Source organism: Hipposideros armiger, unplaced genomic scaffold, assembly GCF_001890085.2.
Source record: "Hipposideros armiger isolate ML-2016 unplaced genomic scaffold, ASM189008v1 scaffold_7, whole genome shotgun sequence".
In the NCBI taxonomy this organism is placed as follows: domain Eukaryota; kingdom Metazoa; phylum Chordata; class Mammalia; order Chiroptera; family Hipposideridae; genus Hipposideros; species Hipposideros armiger.
In genome coordinates this window covers 6,826,722-6,847,598 of record NW_017731357.1, presented here as the reverse complement: position 1 = coordinate 6,847,598, position 20,877 = coordinate 6,826,722, and positions in this window count along the sequence as shown.

The window sequence follows — 20,877 nt, the reverse complement described above, 5'->3', positions numbered from 1 at the left end:
CTCTCTCTCTCTCTCTGTCTCTCTCTCTCTCTCTCTCCCTCTCTCCCTCTCTCCCTCTCTCTCTCTCTCTCCCTCTCTCCCTTCCACTCCAACCCTGTCACCATCCCCTTCTCTCTTGCTCCTGTCCTTTCACACTCCTCCGTACCCTCTTTTCTTTCTTTCTCTCACACTTTCATACTCTGTCAAGCTCTCTTGATGCTCCTGATGGCCCAGAGCTCCCCATTGGGATCAGGCTGAGGCCAGACTCCCCCTGAAATGACCTCCTTGCCTAACCTCCTCCTCTGCCTCTCCTGCTTCCCTCACTCCCTCACAGGCTTGGCCTCAGAGCACACTCGCCATAAATCACGTGCACGTGATTCCCCGGCTCAGGTTTTGCTTCTAGAGAACTCTTATCTAAGATACCGCATGAGGTTCTAGGGAAGCAAAACCAGCAAAGACATGCCCTTGTCATCCTGGCCTGGTGGGAGAAGTGGGTAGAGAATCCAGGACAGTCTCCAGTGTTCTAGGTGCTGTGATGGAGGTCTGCTCAGCCCACCACAGAGCACGGGGGAGCAGGTGACCTATTGAGTGTGTGGAGGGGTAATTAGGGAAGGCTTCATAGAAGAGGAGACCCACACTAATGAGAAAGCAGGGGAGGGAAGGGAGATGAAAAGGGAGTAGGAGAAAAGACAGGGCCACAGTCTAATTCACCAGGGGGCTGTCAGCTGCTGCGTGTGGCTGGAACACCGGGTGAATAGGGTGGTGACACAGGGTAGTAAGGCTGGAGAAGTTGCAGGGTCTCATCACAGCAGGCCTCTAGGGGCTCAGCTAAGGAGCTCAAATTTTCTCCCGAGGGCAGTAGGGAGCTACGGAAGGTTTTAGAGAGATCCAGGTTTGTTTCTGAGAGGTTACCTTAGCTGCAGAATAGAAAGATTTAAGTGAAGCAGCTGATGGCAGGGGTTTGAACAAGATGACCTCTCAGGTCCCTTTCAACCTGGAAGTTCTAGAAGTCTCCAGAGAAGACAGGGAGAGCCATGGGACATGGAGAAGAAAGTAAGGCAAGAGCTGACCAGTCAACTCCCCTTGACAGCAACTATCAGGAGAGGTGAACAGAGTAAGCAGCAGACAGAAGGCCTGCCTGTGTGCTGGGCTCAGCCACACGCTGCCAGCCCTGATCCAGAACCATTCGCACTTGGGCCCATTACGTGACCAGGCCCCGAGGTGTCCAGGGCGAGCAGACAGGAAGGAGGACAGGCCACAACAGCAGAGACAGCAAGACAATGATGAACTGGGGAGAAGCTGCGTGAGGCCCTGGGACAGAGCCAGGTGGGTGCCAGGCCCCTTTATTCTTCTGAGAGGTACATCTGCTTGGGGCCTTCTCCACCCCTGCCTACATCTCAGCCCTGAACTCCTCCCCCTCCCCCCACCCACGGTGGGGCCAGATGGGGGGAGGGGTGTTCGGGCCACCACCAGTGTCCCCAGAGGCCCAGGCAGGGCTCAGATCACCCCTCAGAGGGAGGCTCGACCTGCGGTCTCTCTGGAAGTGTGGTGATGAGCAAAGCTGGAACAGCAGACAACAAATAGCCGGGGTTGGGGGGGGGGGTTTGCACAGCCAAGGGATGCTCCTCATTAGAATGCAGTGCACTTCCACCAGCCTCTCTCCAGCGCCGCGGCCACTCTTGCCAACAGCTATGTGCAGAGCTGCGGGGAACAGGGCAGGACAAGGCGCCCGGAACCAGGAGTCCCAGGAAGACAAGGAGATGCTTGTCAGAGTTCTGGGAACTGGCAGAGGTGGCAGGCCCAGAGCAGGCCCAGGCTGCCTGCAGAGGCTGCCTGCACCACGCCCCTCAGCACCCTACCCACTGTCCTTTCTGCCTGACTCCCTCTTCCCTGGCTTTCTAAGACCCTGTGGCAGAAGGAGCCAGCTTTAGTTCTTCCTATGTCTTTCTGCAAACACAGCGAACTTCTTCTAATGGAGCGGGGGAGTAGGAGTGTGTGGGCAGGGCAGGGCTGAGTGAGTTAGGCGGAGTGGAGGTCTCTACCATGCAGCTGTAAGTTATTCTCTCCCCTGCCCTCCAGGGGTCTAACAGGAGGGGACAGATACAGTGAAAAGCACCCTCGGTGCAACCAGATATGGAGGATAAATGGCACTCTGTACTGAATAACCCCAGGAGGAGCCATGCGGGGAAAATCATCACATAGCACTCACTATGCCCCAGGCACTGCTCTAAGCCGTCAGCGTGCTTTCACTCATTTCCTCCTCACCAGGCTCTGACGCAGGTGCTAGTACTCGCCCCCATTGTACAGATGAGGCAGCTGAAGCACAGAGACGTTGACTATTTTGCCCAAGATCACATAGGTAGAGTGGGATTTGTCCCAAGTGGTCTGGCTCCCAGAGTCTGTGCCCTCAACCACCAGGCCAGACAAAAGGAATAAGGGCATCTCTTTGGTCTTTGCGGCAGCATTGGTGCATAGTGGAGAGCACAGGGCCTTGAGTCATGTAGACCTGTGTCACTCTAAGTGGTCTTGAGCAAGCCCCTTGACCTCTCTAAGCCTCAGTTTCCTCACCAGGAAAATTCAAATAACAATAGTCCAGCACCTTCCTGAAGGCAGGAAGGGGTTAAATGAGCGAAGGGGTGTGGGGCTCTTACCACAGGGACCACCAGGACACAGCTTGATTTGCGTGGGCCTTTAAGAGCCTCAAGTCCCTTTCACATTAATTCATTTGACTTGACCTTGACCGAGGAGAAATCAGGTGGGAGCTGTGGGGGACTGGCGCCAGGGCCTCTGGAAGGATGAGGGCTTCAGGAATGGCTTATAAAGGGAGGCAGGTCTTGCTTCTCCCCAGTAGAATAACCAGGTCCCCAGAGCGTCTCCCCCAAGCCACCTACCTCAGCTTTATCTTACTTCTCTCCCTCCCCCGCCCCCCCCCTTCCAACTCTTCAGCCAGGGATAGGACAATCCTCAGCAGCCAGGGTGTTTAAGACCAGAGGCCCCAAGTCAGCCGGCATCCAGATGACAGACCTGAATCTGAGGCCAAGAGTGAGGGAGAAAAGGCTGCCGGGAGAGGAGAGGAGATGCCCCCGCCCCCACCCCACCCCATTGAAGAGCTACAGAGCCAGCCTGGGATTAGCTCCCCACAGAAAAGCCACCCTCCGGCTCCACCCCCACACAAGGATTTGTAGATGGCTCCCTGTTGCAGATCTAGAGCCCTCCTGGCTGGCATCCACCAGCCTCAGATGCAGTTAGGAGAAAATAATGTGTAAATGAGAGCTGGAACCTGTGCTGCCATGGGCATGCATAAGCGGCTCTCTAGGAGGGTAGGCTTCATCCCTGGGCTGCTGTCCACCTCTGTGACCTCACAGCTCTGTGACCTCGCCCCTCTGTGACCTCACAGCTCTGTGACTTTGCACTGGCTCTTCCTTTGCTGAGCACCCTCCCCACCCCATTTTATCTGCCTGGAAATACCATTTCCAGCTCCAGCTCCTTCATGGCACTTTATCTGCTGAAATCACACACACACACACACACACACACACACACACACACGGGTTCAAGTTTATCTTCCTTTCCTTATGCCCAGGTTGTAGCACGTATATACCTTTGTTGAAGAGAGTACCACACAGTGTTCCATGTTTTTCCTTGACCTGGCTACCCCCAGTTCCAGTTATCTATTGCTTCATAACAAATTACTCACACCTTAATGGTTTTAAACAGCAACATTTATTTTGCTCACCAATCTGGTGGAGACAGCTCATCTCTGTCCCACTCAGCATCAGGTGGGGCAGCTGGAAGGTAGTACTGGCTCATCTGAAGGCCCCTCTCATGTCTCGGGGTTCCCACTGGCCATCGGCTGGGACCTCAGCTGGAACTGCGGCCAGAGCCCCTACACATGGCTTCTACATGTGGCTGTTGGGCTCCCTCCCAGCACGGTGGCAGGTTCTGAGGGGAAGCACCCCAAGACCAGGCAGAAGCTCTAGTCCCCTTTATGGCTTCACCTCAAATGCCACACAGCATCACTTCTGCTATAATCCTAGATCTTCCAGTTCCCAGGGAGGCAACACAGACCCCACATTTCAGTAGAGGAGTGTTATCAGCCTATTGAAAGACAAACATGTGGAATGGCATGTATTGATGCAGCCACCGTTAGGAAGTACAATGCCACATTGTACTAGACTATATGATCCATGAGGACAGGTGGCATTAAATGGTGCTAAAAAAAACAACAACAAGGGCCAGCCGAGTGGCGCAATGGTTAAGAACTGGCTTGGGACGCCAGAGGGCCTCAGTTTGGATCCCACATATGAGGGCCAGTGACACTGCCCTCCACAGCTAAGATGCTGAACAACAGCTCAACCTGGAGCTGGGCTGCTGTGAGTCGCCGGTGACAGCGTAGGCTGCTGCAGCCTCTGTGGCAGTGGGTTGCCATGTGCTACCGTGTGTAGCCAGCAGCCAGCGTGAGTGGCCAGCAGCCGCAGTGAGCGGCCGTCCAGAAGCCGGCGACTGATCTGCCTTGCCCGGGAAGAGCGCAATGATGGTGCCAACGTAGGCCTGTGAAGCAACGTCCTCTACAACTAGACTGAAGAACAAAATGACAGCAACTTCCCCTTCTCCCAATTCCCCAGTGCTGTTCCCACCCCCCAACTCCCCAATAAAAATCTTTTAAAAAAAACAACAAAACAACAATGCTGCAGAAGGACAGGAAGGACTGAGGGAGCAAGGAAGAAAGAGAGGAAGGGAGGGGTTTTATAACAAAAGTGCTGGAAGTTGCTGAGGGGATCACCTAGCCTAACGCTTCCATTTTAGAATGAGATAACTAAGATTCAGATGTGTACATACCGTGTCCAAGGGCACAGAGCCAGTTCAGTAAATCCAGTCTCTGAGTCCCCCTCCTCCCCATGGTGGGGGAGGGAGGGCCCCTTGACATCTATCTACTTGAGTTCTTAGGCCTGCCCAGTCCTCAGAGCCAGTGCCATCTTGGCATTTGGGGAACATCAGCCCCATCCTTGGACTCAGTCTCCCCAGACTTTGTTTCTTAGGCCTGGTCTCCATCAGACCCATGCCCTAGTCCCTGCCTGCCTCCCATGTATGAGCTGGACTGGGGCCAGTGGCCAAGGCCCACCTCCCCTTGCCCTGGAGCCGACCCTCCCTTCGGCCTGCTGTCAGCCTTCCTGGACCTCCATGTGTCAGCCCATCCAGGGCCACTTGACCATCAGACCGCCCCACCCTCCTCCCAACCCTGCCCCAGACAGTGTGTGGTCAGGGAGAGAGCCCTAGCTGAGGGGCCTGATGGATGTCAATCCAAACCCAGGCTCAAGTTGGTATGACCCAAGACATGAGGACTCCTGGCAGGTGAGCAGGACTCACCAGGTAATCGGAGGTGCTCATAAACGGCAGGTCCTCTTCTCCACCTTTCCCTGATCTTCTGTGACCTCAGGAATGGCAGAATGCTCAGCTCAGGGCTTTCCTGGATTCCAGAAAATGGAGTTTGGGAGGGAAGACGATGCCTGTGCTCTCAGCCCTGGCTAAGGAAAGTAGCAAAGCCAGCCTGCTTAACCACTGTCCCCTGTGGGGGGTGGGAGGACGAGGAGTGACCCACCAGCCTTTCTCCCCCAGCCTGACCAGAATGTCCCTCACTATCGTCCAACTCCCACTACACCATTTCTATAGTCACCAAATAGTCCAGTTATCTCTTGCTGCATAACAAATGACCCAAAAACTTAATAGCTTAAAACAACAATTTTATATCTGTCATGATGTCACACAGTTAGGAATCCAGGCAGGACTCACTTGGGCAATTCTTCAGCAGCACCTGACATTAACTGGGGTCTCTTGGTGGCATTCATCTAGTGGCTATGCTGCCTGAAGGATCCAAGATGGCTTCACTCCCATGACTGCTGCCTTGACAGAGGAATCTGGAAGTCTGGATCAGCTGGGCCTCCTTCCCTGGCTCTGGGGCATCACGACCTCTCTCCATGGGGTCTCTCCAGAAGCATGGTCCAACTTTTGACACGGTGGCTCAGGGCCCAAAAGGGACCAAGATAAAAGCTGCCAGTCCTCATAAAGACTAAGCCTGACACTGGCACAACATCACTCTGACATCCTCCATTAGTCAAAGCAGCCAGGGCCCAGCTCAGACTCAGGGAAAGGGTGACAGACCCCACCTCTCAATGAAAGAAGCATCAAAGCATCCATGGTCCTCTTGGATCTGCCAGAACCAAGTGATATTTGGACCTGGGGCCTAGGCTCCTGTGTAGGTCTGTCTGCTTGCCAGGCAGCTCTGTGCATAAGACCAGTCCCATGACACATGCCAAACTGAGCATGTTATGGGCTGAATTGTGCCCCCCAACCCAAATTCATATGTTGAAGTTCTAACCCCCAGGACTTCAGAATATGACTGCATTTAGAGATAAGACCCATAAAGAGGTGATTCATTTAAAATGAGGCTATTAGGGTGGCTTATTCCAATCTGACTGGTGTCCTTATAAGAAGAGGAAATGTGGACACACAGAGAGACATCGGGGATGAGCACAGAGGAAAGGCCATGTGAGGGAGGGCACAGTGAGAAGGTGGCCATCTGTAAGCCAAGGAGGGAGGCCTCAGGAGAAACCAACCCTCTGACACCTTGATCTTGGACTTCCAGCCTCCAGAATCATGAGAAAATTAATGTCTGTTGTTTAAGCCACCCAGTCTGTGACACTGTGTTATGGCTGCCCGATACAAAGTTTTTCCAGGTAATTAATACACTGGCATTTTGGTATGTGTCACTCTCTAGTGAATTTGGTGAAGAGTCTATTACCCAGCTGCTTTAAGAGTTTGATTAACACAATCCAAGTTCACAGAACAGACAGTGGAACAAGGAATCCAGTTCAGATCTTGCAAAGGTGAGGCTTCAGCCAAGCCCTTTGGGGAGCCCAGCCAGGTGCAGTCAAGGCATGTGGCAGCCCAGAGCAGGCAGCCAGTCATCGCCCACCTGTCCTCACCTCACCTACCATCCCGGAGTCTGGGCAGGAGCAGTGGGCCTCAGCTGGACCTTGGCCAAGATCCCATGACCCTTTTGGAAAGAGGCTGAAGGGACAGATAAAGGACGTGGGTCTCTCGTTCAGCATTCAGAGTGTCCAGGCATTGGCAGGGATGACAGATGTTTGTCAAGCAGACCACAGCAAGCGCTTCTTTGGCTTGTCCCCTTGGCACCTTTCACGGCCTCCTGCACAACTCTGTGCTGCAGTTTCTGCCCCTCCCTTCATGTAGGATGGTGCTGTTTGACTCCAATGGAAAATGATAGCCTCCAAGATGGGATGTCCAAAGAGAGCTTGAGTTCCAGGGAACGGGAGATGACTGCCAGGGCAGCGATGATTATTATTGCTGTCATTTCCAGCAGTGGCACCTCTCCAGAGTGAGGCAGCTATGCATACTGGAGGCCCAGCTCATCTGCTCTGTCCCTGCCCAGGCCGACTCCCAGTCAGCATGTCCAACTGTCGCGCACTGGGGTTGGGTCACTTGTTTAAGGTTTTCTGTACCCAGAAAAACAAGCAGAGTACCAAGAAGAAGGCGACAGTCCTGCTGGGAGCCCTACCTCTGAGAAACAGGACCCCCGCCACTGAGCCATCAGCCTGGGTCTTGTGCTTCCACCAGAAGCCACCCACTCACCCACCCAGTGGCCTGGGTTCCCAGGTTAGGGGAGGACGGGCCACTCAGGAATGGTGTCACACAGGGCAATCTCTTCCCACGGCTGGGGGATGGTGAGTTGGGCAGGTGGACGCCCAGCAAAAAAGGAGGTTTTGGTCCACCCTGTCCAGAAACGTGACTGACCTGCTGCAGCTAGAAACAGAGGAGGGAAAACAATGAAGACTCACAGCAGAGGCCCACGTTTCCCGAGGTCTGGCAGGAAGCTTAGTCCTGGCCTAGGGCCTCCCGGGCAGAAGCTGCTTTCATCCTTGCAGCAACTTCAATAAAGATTGCTTTATTATTTTAGCTTCATCATATAAGGGCAAACTGAGGCCCAAAGAGGGGAGGGAGGTGACAGATTCAAGGTCATGCAGCTAGTAAGAGACAGAGCCCAGATTCAAAGCCGAGACTGTCTGATTCAGTTTCTGGGTCCTTAAAGCTTGCACTATGCTATGCCGCCAGGGTAAGGAGCTGCAGTGGGTCCATGCATGTGTCTGTGTGTGCACGCACATGTGTGTGCGTGTGTGAGTGCCAGTCATAGAAATAGATTGCGGCACAATGTAAGTAACAACTTAAATGACACCACTATTTTAAAACTTCATCATCATTTCCTGGCATGAGGGAATTTCTCACTGGCCCCAATTCATGGCCATGTTCACAGGCTTCTCTCTTTTGATCCCTCTTCTCTCCCCGCCCCTTTTTTTCCCCACTTGCAGACCAGCCCTGGAAAATTCTTCCTAATTTATTAGGCAGAGCAATTCAGTCCTCATTTAGCCTCACCCACCCACACAGACTGGAGAATAAGGCCCAATAAGGCTCATCAAAGTAAAGTATACAGATATTGAATTATAATGTTATACACCTGAAATTTATATAATATTATTAACCAATGTTACCTCAATAAATTTAATTTTTTTAAATGTTGCGATAGTTTGACGCCAGCCGGAGAAAAACACTCTCTTCTCTGCCCATCCCACCCTCTGCTGCGTTTCTCACTCTCCCCAATTTGAGACTAAGCTGGAAAAAGGCCAGCGTCAGCTAAAGCAATTGTCTTGCTTTACAGATGGGGACACTGAGCCCCAAATTGGCGACATGGTTTGTCCAATGCCAAGGAGCACATTTCAGGAGATTTCAGCCTAGAGCCCAGGGGCAGAAACGCCTAGAAGTTACTTAGCCCGGTGCTTCTTAATATTCTGCAGGTTGTATCTGCAGGATTGGCTTTGGCTGTTCCAGTGACAGAAAGCCTGTATTCATTATCTTTTGCTTGGTAACAAATTGCTCTAAAACTTAGCAACTTAAAACAGCAAACGTTTATTATCTCACACAGTTTCTGAGGGTCAGGAATCTGGGAGCAGCCTGGCTGGACGGTTCTTACTCAGGCTGCTGTCAAGCTGTTGTCTGGGGCTGAAGTCTCTCAAGACTTCACCGGGGCAGGAGGATTGGCTTCCAAGCTCACTCACATGGCTTTTGGCAGGAGGCCTCTGTTCCTTGCTACATGGGCCTCTTCTTAGGGCTACTCGTGACATAGCTACCCACAGAGCCAGTGATCCAGCAGACAGAGAGAGAGAACCTGAGACAAAACAGCAGTCTTTTTATAACCAATCTCAGAAGTGGCATGCCATCTCTTCTGCCACATGCTATTGATCATACAAACCAACCCTGGAACAATGGGGAGGGGACGGTACAAAAGTGTGAATTCCAGGAGGCAGGATCATGGAAGTCTATCTTAGAGGCTGCCTACAACAAAACTCAAGAGAGTAATGGCTTAAACAAGAGAAAAATGTATTTCCCTCTCTCACAGATAAAGTATATAGAAGCCGTCCAAAGTTGGTATAATGTTCCATCTTCATGAGGGACCCAGATCTCTTCCACCTTGTTTCTTTGCCACCTCATAGTCCAAAATGGCTGCTCAAGCTCTAACCATCACATCTGCACTCCAGCCAGCAGGAAGTAAAAGGGTCCCCTTCCCTTTAGGAACACTGCCTGGAACTTGCACATGACACATCTGCTTACATCCTCTTGGCCAGCAATTAATCACAGGTCCCATCCAGCCTGCAAAGGAGGCTGGAAACTGTAGTTTTTATTTCATGTGGACTATGGACCCAGAAAGAATTGGGGGCTCTATTACTACGAAGAAAGAAAACAAATAGATGTTGGGGGTCAACTAGCAACGTTGGTCTTCAATAACCCAATAAAAGAAGGCTACTAACCTTTTCACAGAAAAAAAAGAGATCATGTACGTGCAAAATTGTGCATACAACTTCAGAGGACTTGTGGACGCCGATGAAAGCAGTTCATGGATGTCACATGCAGAACCTCTGTAACTCTAGCCAGGACCTCACCTTATTCTTGTGTGTGAACAGTGTTGACTCAGACCCTTTGGACAGGGTCCCCATGAGAGGACAAGCAGCGCGCCAACACAGCCCTAGCACATTCCCTCAACAGTGTGTGAGCAGCGTCATCCTACTTTGTAGGCTGTTCTACCCCAGGAGGTTGTAGCTGTGCCAGCATCCGGCAGAGTGTGGATCTCACTCTCCCTCAGTGACTTAATGCGAAACAAGAGTTGGTAAGGAGGGAATTGGAATGGGTTGGTGTCATGGGTTATGCTGAGGGATACCCCATTGGTGTTTTCAAGAATCAGTAAATAGTGTTCATTGAAATTCCAAATCAGCTTTTCTCCGTCGATACTTCAAATGCCAGGTTACAAACACACAGGCATGGAGCCATTCTCAACACTATTCCAATTAATCATGCTTTTCCTGGAACTGAAAAATGGTCCAAGGTTGAAACCACAATGAGATACCACTTCACATCCACTAGGATGGTTCAAATAAAAATGACAGACAACACCAAGTGCTGACAAGGATGAAACGCAGCTGGAGCTGTCAGCCATTGTTAATGGGTACGTGAAATGATGCAGCCACTTTGGAAAACAGCTTGGCAATTTCTTATAAAATGATTATACATGTACTTGCCTTAAGACCCAAGTATCTCACTCCTGAGTACCTATGCAAGAAAGATAAAGGCATTTGTCTGCAAAAAGATTTGAACATGGATGATCATAGCAGCATTACTCACAGCAGCCCCAAACCGGAAACAACCCAACTGTCCATCAGCGGGTTAATGAATGTGCAAACTATGGTACATGCATACAATGGAAAGCTACTCAGCATAAAAAGGAATAAACCATTGATAGATACAAGAATTTGGGTGTTCTCAAGTGCATTGTGTTACATGAAAAAAGCCAAGTGAGAAAAAGGACACACAGTGTGATTCCATTTCTTTGAAATTCAAGAACAGGTAAAATTAAGCTATGGTAATAGAAATCAGAAAAAGGAAGGAGCATGAGAGAATGTTCTGGGGATAATGGAAATGAGCTATACCTTGATGGGAGGTTGAGTTACACAAATGCACCTTAAGATCAGTGCATTTCACTATATATAAGTTACACTGACCTTAAAAAAATGATCCAGCAAAAATGAAGGAGCTGGCATCTCACGGACCAAACCCCAGCTAGCTGCCTGCCCTCCATGCAGGGCCAAGCTCAGTGCTGGCTCAGTGCAAACTGAGAGCTATTGAAGTCTGCCAGGGAAGGCGGTTATGCGGTGTGACCATTAAGTTCACGAACTCATTCTAGAAAAAGTGCTACATACCTCATTGCTGAATATCACTATGGTCACCTTCGAAGTACTCCCCTTGGGAAGCTATGCACCGACACCAGTGCCTAATCCACTCTTCAAAGCAAGTTTGGAACTCTTTTACTGTAATGGCCATCAGAGCTGCCATCGTATTACCCTTGCTGTCCTGAATGTCAACAAAATGTCTTCCTTTGGGGCCGCCCGAGTGGCGCGCTGGTTAAGAGCTGGCTTGGGATGCCAGAGGGCCCCAGTTCAGATCCCACATATGAGGGCCAGTGACACTGCCCTCTACAGCTAAGATGCTGAACAACAGCTCAACCTGGAGCTGGGCTGCGGTGAGTCGCTGGTGTCGGCAGGTGGGTTGCCATGGGCTACCGTGTGTAGCCAGCAGCCAGCGTGAGCGGCCAGCAGCTGCAGTGAGCGGCCATCCAGCAGCCGGCAACCGATCTGCCTTGCATGGGAAGAGCGCAATGATGGTGCCAACTTGGGCCAGTGAAGCAACGTCCTCCACAACTAGACTGAAGAACAAAAGGACAGCAACTTGTCTGTTCCCCTTCCCCCAATTCCCCAGCGCTGTTCCCATGCCCCCAATTCCCCAATAAAAATCTTTTAAAAAAAAAAGTCTTCCTTTCAATATTCCCTTTATCTTTGGGTAAAGAAAGAAGTCATTGGGGGCCAGATCAGGTGAGTAGGCAGGGTGTTCCAATACAGTTATTTGTTTACTGGCTGAAAATTCCATCACAGGCAGTGCCGTGTGAGCTGGTGCATTGTCATTATACAAGAGCCATGAATTGTTGACAAAAAGTTCAGATCTTTTTCACGCAGCCTTCTCAGCACTTCCAAATAGTAAGCTTGGTTAACTGTTTGTCCAGTTGGTACAAATTCATAATGAATAATCCCTGTGATATCAAAAAACGGTTAGCAACATCCTTGCAGGAAGTTCGCAATTGTCAGGCCTCGTATACTGTGGGCCTGTTCTAAGACAGCCCCAGCCGGTCAACATGCAAGTAGTAATGATAACAGCATAGCTACCTGAGATCCCGGTGCCTTAGTTCTGCTGGGTGTGGTCCCTCTGCTAATAACAAACTGCCCCTGTATGTCCTTTCCAACCCCTTTAGCCTTGAAAAGACCACCAGCATGACCAGGCTGGAGCAAGTGTAGACGCTGCCGATGTCAGCTCCCACAGGGCCTCCCAGTCAACCCCCATCTTACAGAAAAGGAAACCGAGACCCTGAGGGACAGGGCCTTGCCAAGTGTCACCTAGGAGCTGAGCGGCAGAGCCCAGAATAGCACCCTGTCCCTGGACTCCCACTCCAGTGCTCACATATCCGCAAACAACTTCCTCTCTTGCTCAGTACATGCCCATCAACTTTTCCAATGGTACTGAAATAAACAAAACAAACAAACAACAAAAAAAGCCTATTTTCCTTGGTTTTTCTCTTAAAAATATATGGGAAAACAATTATTTCGTGGTGGGAGCAGTTTTCTTCTCAAGTGGGTTACCATCCATTTGAGCCAGAATATCACAAAAATAAAGATGTTCAAAAGCTGTGGGGCCTTTTCCTTGACCAATGAATCAACAGCAGCTGGTGCTTCTACATATACAGGCTGGTGAGGTTAAGGCAGGTTTCAAACCGGCCATGGTAGGGAGTGGGGCCCGTCAGAGGGCCTGCCTCCCCTCCCTGCAGCTGTGTGATGAGATCACCAAGCCAGCATCCAGGGAGCCTCAGAAACCCTCTTCTCTTCCCAAAGAACAGGCACTTTTTGAAGCTCCTCACACTAGAAGAGACCAAATTGTCAAATGAAAGAGGCCTTTTCCCCAGAGTTGACAAAATGACATCTGCATGTCCAGGTATCTTACAACTCTCCCGTCTTCTTCCCTCCCCTTTTGTGGCTGCGCCTATCTCCCTCACACACACACACACACACACACACACACACACACACACACACACAATCTAGAAACCTCGCCCTAATCCCTCTTCCTGTCCCTCTGACTCTACACTCGATACTACTAATACCAGAGCAGCTGCAATTCATTGAGCACCTACCATGTGCCAGGCTATGTATCAGTGAGCTGGAGTTGCTGATTGCAAACAACAGAAACAGATTCTGACTAACTCAGGCAACTGGGAATTCACTGGAAGATGACTGCAGATTGGCATAATAGATTGAAAGTCTGGAGAGGAAAGCTTGGCGTGGCAGCGGCCAAGGCTGACCCAGAGACAAACAACGTCTACCCTTCTGCTCGAGATTCAAATGTTGGGCAAGAATGTAAAATGGCAGGCCCACTTTGAACAATAGTCGGGCAGCTTCTTCTCACCAGATTAAATGTACAACTACCCTACAACTCAACAGTTTCGCTTCCGGGTGTATATCCAAGAGAAATGAGAACTTATATCCAGAAAAATACTTGCACGGGGATGTTCATAGAAACTTGATTCATAATGGCTCCAACCTGGAGTCAACTCAAATATCCATCAATTGGTGAGTGGATAAACAAATTGTGTTATGACCTTATAATGGAATACTACTCGGCAATATAAAGGAATGCGCTAGTGGTACTGGCAACAATGTGAATGACTCTCACAGATGTCATGCTGAGCAAAAGACGCTGAACACGTACTGTATGACCCATTTATATAAAATTCAGGAAAAGACAAAACTAACCTACTGTGACAGAAATCAGAACAGGGGCTGCCTCTGGTGACCAACAGGATTGACTGGGGACAGGACCAGGGAACTTTGGGGGGGTGAGGGCGGGCGACAGGAATGTGCCATATCTTGACTGTGGTGGTAGTTCCACAGATGCATATATTTGCCAAAACTCATCAAACTGTACACCTTCTGTGCATTTCAATGTATGCAAATTAGGCTTTAATTAAAAAATTAAATTAAAAAGAATCGCAGGCAGGGCTTGTGCCAGGAGCTGGAGATATGATAGTGAACAGGGCAGGCAGAGCACTGTCCAGAGGGAGCTTCCGTCTGGCCCCAGCGCTAATAAATGACAGAGCTGGGGGCAAACTGAGATTCTCCTGCCTCCCAAGTCACTCCCAGCTTTTCTCAGCGTTGCCCTGACAGCACACCCCTGAGCCTGGTGGGAGCTCCAGGGAGCTGGCAGGCAGCTGCCCCAGAGGCCAGAGGCCCTTCCTCCAAAGTGCTGCAGGCTGCCCAGCACAGACTGGCCCTTCAATGAGGAAACACAGGCTGGGTGCCTGCCATTCCAACACTGCAAGGGTTGCCAGGCCTTTCTCTGCTCTCCTGAAGCCTTCTTCTGGCCCCCAGACATCACACAAAAGGAAAATTTCAATTCGCGGTATTTCTGAGCAGAGGAGATCTAAAATACTGAGGACCAGAAACAAGAATATTATTCTGAAAGTACCAAACTATTAAAGGATTTTCTTACTCATTTTGGCCAGTTAAAAAGAAGGCAGAGAGAAGCCTTACTAAATAGGAGCCGGGAGCCTATGCGAAAGGCCAGGTGTTGGCTTTGAGAGGGTGTGGCTTGATGGTTACTGTCTGCCCTCTCCTTGGACTGAGGTCCTCAGAGCAACACCAGGCAGTGGTCAGCTACTTAATGACTGTCCAGTCCTTGTCACTCTGGCCCTTAAGCCCCTAGAAACTAGAGTGGCCAGGATAGCCCATCACAGTAGAAATTGTCACCCACAAAAGCCCCAGGTCCCCCAATCCTAGCAGAATAGCAGCACACCAGGCAATGTTCTCAAGACCACCAGTGTAATTCCTTCTGTCTTGTAGCATTTTGCAGCTTATGTCATTGAGCCAGCCCTACCTTTGTGAGGTCAGTATTACTGTCCCTATACAGCAGATGGGGAAAGTGAGTCTTTGAGACTTTTGTCTTTGCCCTGAGAGACACAGACAGGAAATAGCAGAGTCAGGGCAAGAACCCAGGTCTCCCAAGTCCCACATTTGAAGCTCTTTTCTCCACATTTGTTTGTGATGGCGGGAACTTTCTCAGGCCCAAGCACCTTCTAGAATGGTGAGGCTGACCAAGGGTCTGATCCCTGTCGCAGGCAGCCTCTAAGATGGCTCCCAGGAATCCCCACCTCCTAGTATTCACACCCTCTGAGTGTGGGCTGACTGAGAGACTAGCTTCTAACACATGGAATAAAGCAAAGTGATAGAATGTCACTTCTGAGATTAGGTTACAAAAAGTCTGTGACTTCCGTCTTTGGCTCTCTCTGACTCCCTCACTCTCTCTCTCCCTCCGTTCACACGCTAACTTGTCATGAGGACACTATGACAGCCTATGGAAAGACCCACGTGGTGAAGAACTAAGGCCTGACAGCAACCACATGAGTGAGCTTGGAAACAAATCTTCTGAGGCCTCCTGCCAACAGCCACGTGCCTGAGCCATTTTGGAAGAGGGGTCATCTAGCCTCAGTCAAGCCTCGAGATGACTGCAGCCCCAGCTGACATCCTGACTGCATTTCATGACAGACCCTGAGCCAGAACCACCCAGCTAAGCTGCTCTGGATCCTCAGAAACTGTGAGATAATAAATGTTGGTTGTTTTAAGCTGCTAAGTTTGGGGGTAATTTGTTATGCAGCAACAGATAAATAATACAGCTCATAACTAAATCCTTAATTCTACTGCACTGATAACTAATATCCCCTCACCCCCAAGTCTTCTCAGGCCAGAGCATGTGACCCTGATTTTGCTGGCCTGATACACACACACATACACACACACACACACACATATTCACACACACACACACATTCACACACACACACACACACACGCACACACACACACCTCCTCCTCCTCCTCTGATATCTTTGCATATTTGACTTGGTTTCCTTTTCCCATTTTTCTCTCTTCCCCTTTCCCTAAAAAGCATGTCAATGTTGGTCCTCCTACACAGAGAACATTCGAAATTGCAGTTGCGTCATCCCAGGAGAAAGCGAGCCATGAGGTTCCATGCACTGTACCAGTTACCTTGCTGCCTGGAATATGTCCCTCGTGCCTTTTGCATGACTGCCTTTGTTTCAAGCACACCCTAAATTGCCGCTGTGCCAAATGCTGAATGTGACCAGAAATGACACAGGATGAATAATGTGGCATATAATTATCACCACATTTCAGATGAGGGCAATATACATTTTTCTCGGAGCTGAAGGGATGCAATTTTATTTTGTAACACAAAATGCTCCATTTGGGGGGTCAGGTTTCGAGCAGCCCTTCATTCTGAAGCAATTTCACGTGAATGAAAGCATTTGTATTCATGTGCTGTGTAATGCGCATTATCTCAGCCCCAACTCCTGGTGTATACTTCTCCGCATGAGTCCAGCTCTTTTCAGTGAACCAGCCCCAAATCCAAATATCAGAAGGTGACTATAAAGATGTTTTTCACTTATTCCAGGTCTCTGACTTTGTCTCCTTCTCTGCCCAGTGGGGATGAGCCTGCTTCTCTACAAAACAGTTCTCAGACCCCGCCATGGAGACTAGGTCTATAACACCCAGAATAAGACCATATAGACCTTAGTGCAGCGTTGACTGTCCCTGCAAGACAATGTCCTAAAACTCCTTCCCACAAAAGAGCAGACTCTGAGCCAAGGATTTGGGCGTGGGTAGTTTATTTGGGAGGTGTATTTGTGTGTTCAGGCTGCCATAATAAAATACCACAGGCTGGGCGGCTTATGCAACAGAGATTTACTTCTCATAGTTCTAGAAGCTGCAAGTCCAAGATCAAGGTGTCAACAAGGTTGGATTCCTCTAAGGCATCTCTCCTTGGCTCGCAGATGGTCACCCTCTTGCTTCCTCTTTACATGGTCACCCTTCTGTGCGCCCACCCCGATGTTTCTTTTTGTGTCCAAATTTCCTGTCACAAGGACACCAGTCAGATTGGATGAGGGCCCACCTTAACAGCCTCATTTTAATCATCTCTTTAAAGACCTATCTCCAAATACAGTCACATTCTGAGGTCATGGAGGTTAGGGTTCAGCATGTGGATTCATGGGGAGACACAATTCAGCTCATAACAGGAGGTGACCCCGGAAGCATGGTGGCAGAGGGGGCAGAAAGTGAGACTGGGAAGAGAGGATGGCAATAGAGGATGCATTGATGAGCAGGGTTTTATTGTGGGCGACTGGGGCACAGGCCATCAGGGGACCTCTGGGAGAGCACCTAGAGCACACCACAGAATTATCCCACCAAAGGGCAAGAAATCGACACCAACAGATTCCACATTGGTTAATAGCTCACTCCTGGAGGCATTTTCTCCCTGGCATTCCCAGGCCGAGTGCTCTCCCATGACTGGAGAACGCCCTTAGGCTGAGCCACGGGAGCCCTTGGGTGTACACAGGAAAAGGAGTGCAGGGGAGCTTCCCCAGAAATTCAGAATAATGGGCAACCACCTTGAAAAGAAAAGGTAACAGTGACAGGATTTTTATTTCCAGGTTTGAAATGATTCTCACTGAAAAGTCACAAGTATAAAATGAGACCAGATCAGAACAGGACCCTCTACTTCAAGCTCCTTGCTGCACAGACAGGCAGTTGTGGCCCAGCAAGGTTACCTGACAGACCTGAAGTTGACAAAATGGAGGAAAAAAATAGGAAGGAGACCCCTACTCATCAAATTCCCAGGCCAGCACTCTCCCCATGCCAACAGGCTGCTTTCTCGTGTTCTTTTCTTTCTCACTGAGCAAGAGCAAGCTTGGATTTAATGGTCCCTTTGCTGGCTAATAAACTCTCAGCTCACCAGAAAATGCAAATGAACAACACAGAAAATCTAAGAAAGGTCAGCGGTCATTCCCTTCCCGACACACACCGTTTCCGCCTCCAAAGCAGCCAGATGGAGACCCCAGGAGCTCAGCAGAAATGAGAGGCCACCCTCCAGTCACAGAAGGCTGCATGTCGAGCCACACCCGAGGCTCTGATGTGTGCAGAGGAGGCTTTTGTGAGCTGCAGGATCTTGCCAGAAAGACACCAAATTCTTCTAGGGCCTCACAAAGATTCCCCATCCTTCAGAGTAGCAGGCTTGCCCTAGGGAGTCTGCCCCATCAGGAACAATAAAATCAGACACTTTTATAGATTTCCCAATTTATGTTGCTCATTTATTCCTCACCTCACAATAATCGTGTAAGGTCGATATCATCAGCTCCATTCTATGGATGTGAAAACTGAGCACCCTAACTCAGTGAATGTCATCTAGGACCATACCTTCAGGTAAATTAAGCGATTCATCTTGTAATTGGAATGCTCACTCAGTGAGGCAAGTCCTCTGTAAGGCAGCCTGCAAGGGCTGATGGAAAAGTAAGGTTCTCTCATTTTCTTCTCTAAGGGGCTCCAAGGACTGCTGGCATCAACAATGCAGCTAAAGTTCCTGCATCTCTCAATGGGACCCATGAGGTTTCTAGAACTTTCCAAGAGCAACATCCCAGCAGTCAGTCATGTAGAACCACTGCCGGTTATGAGCTATAGCAGAGCAAAGAGAAAGCCACCAATGCTCACTTGCAGTCTGAGGAAAAGGAAGATGACGGATGGTTACTCTACTGTCCACCTCAGGAGTATCTGAAGTTGGCTGGGGAGGAAGACATCGAATTCCAGGACTAATGACCACTGAGTTTTTGGAGTTTGTTCACTCCCAGACCTGGGGATGGTGAGCAAGGCTCCCGCTGGGGCCCAACCAGCATCCTTTGCCTTCAGACGTTGCCTGTAAAACAGAAGTCAATAGAACATTTATCTAACTGCCACTTCATCCATCCATTTATTCATATTTCATCCAACAAATATTAAATGCCTACTTTGTGCCAGGCATCATTCTAGGAACTAAGGACACAGCAGTGAACCAAACAAATGAAATCTCTGCTCTAATGGAGGTTTACATTCCGACAGGGAAAGAATAGGCAATAATCAAGATCAATAAGAATGATGCATAATATAATCTCTTAGGTGGTAAGTGCTAAGGAGGAAAATAAAGTAGGGAGGGGGACAGGCAGAGCTAGAAAGAGAGAGTTCAGTTCTCAACAGGGCAGTGGGAGAAGGTGTCACTGATCAGGAGATGGGAAGGAAGGGACGGAGGCAGCCCTGGGGATGACTAGGGGGAGAGCATTCCAGGCATAGGGAACAGCAAGTGCAAAGGGCGTGAGACTGGGTGTGTCCAGGGAATGGGAGGGATGGTAAGGAGGGGAGTTGGCTGGAGTGGAGTGAGGGAGGGAGAAGTAGCAGGTGATGAGGTCAGAGATGTGACGGGGACCATTCTGTAGATAGTTGTAGACAAGGAAGACTTGAGGCCACCTTGAACACGATGCAGAGCCACTGGAGGGTTCTGAGCACGGAATGCCATGATCTAGCTTAGGTTTCAACAAGATCACCTCACTGTTGTGCTGAGAGCAGAATGAAAAAGTATTGAAAGGAGAAGCAGGGAGACCAGTGCAGGGCCACTGTTATAACCCAGGTGAAAGAATAGAGACTGCACTAGGGCGACAGTAGTGGGGGCGGGGGGGAGGGCGGGGGGAGATGCTGAGATCCTAGGCTTATTCTGAAAGCGCGATCTATGAATTTGTTGAAGGATTGGACGTGGGTGTGACAGAGCGGACTCCAGGATGACACCAAGCCTTTGGACTGCACAGTGCAAGGAAGGCTGGGGCTGGAGAGGGCTGAAGGACGAACAGGTATAGGGGGCTGCTAAGTTTCTGACGTCTACTAGACATCTACATGGAGAGGCTAAGGGAAAGTTGGATAAATAAGTCAGGGGTTCAGGGGAGAGGCCCAAACTGGCATTATACATTTAGGAGTCTTCAGCTGATGGGGGCATTTACAGCCATGAGACAGAGATGAGATGAGAGCGCAGAATGAGAAAGGAAAGGAGGGGGGTGGGGAGAGAAAAGGGAAGGGGAAAGAGAGAAGAGGAGAGAGCCAAGGGTCTGAGAGAGGCCTGCTGCGAGGCCCACTGTGGCAGGTGACCACAGGCTTCAAGAAAGTCCCAATTTGAGACCCCTCAGCCTCACTCAAGAAACCACAGACCCCAAGAGTAGACGGGCTTCAAGGTCTAGGAGCCCAAGGCTAGAGGAAAAGACAACCAGTCAGAGAGTGGCCTCTGCTCACAGGGAAGTGCACTCTTCGGCACTTCTGGGAAACAAGTCGCAGACTTAGCTCTTAGCAGACAAGACACCTTATGCTGGGGTGAGGGGGGCAAGGGGACAAGGAATATGTTCATAGACCAGGATGCTGAGGGATGGGCTGAGCCCCTGGCACAAAGGAACCCTTTCTGGTTTTGCAAGTGGCTGGCTTAAGGCGAGACGTGAGTGCTAAGACAAGCTGCCCAAGGCCGATCCAGAGTGGTACTTGTTAGTTACATAGGTCTCTGACTGACTAAAAAACAATAAAATGGATGAAGTTATGGCTTAACAGCTTATAGACAGACTCAGGAGGTGACACCCAAGCTGCCTCTTGACAGTAGAACAAGGATGATCTAGGAGGGGCTAGAGAGAATTTTTCTAGAAAGAGGGAAAGCAAAGTCCTGCGGGCTGCAGCAAGATGCACGCTGGGCATACAGTAGCTCAGGGCTGTGGAGATGCAGAGGACGAGGAGAATTGAGGCTGGAGCAGTGGATGTGAGAGCGGGGATA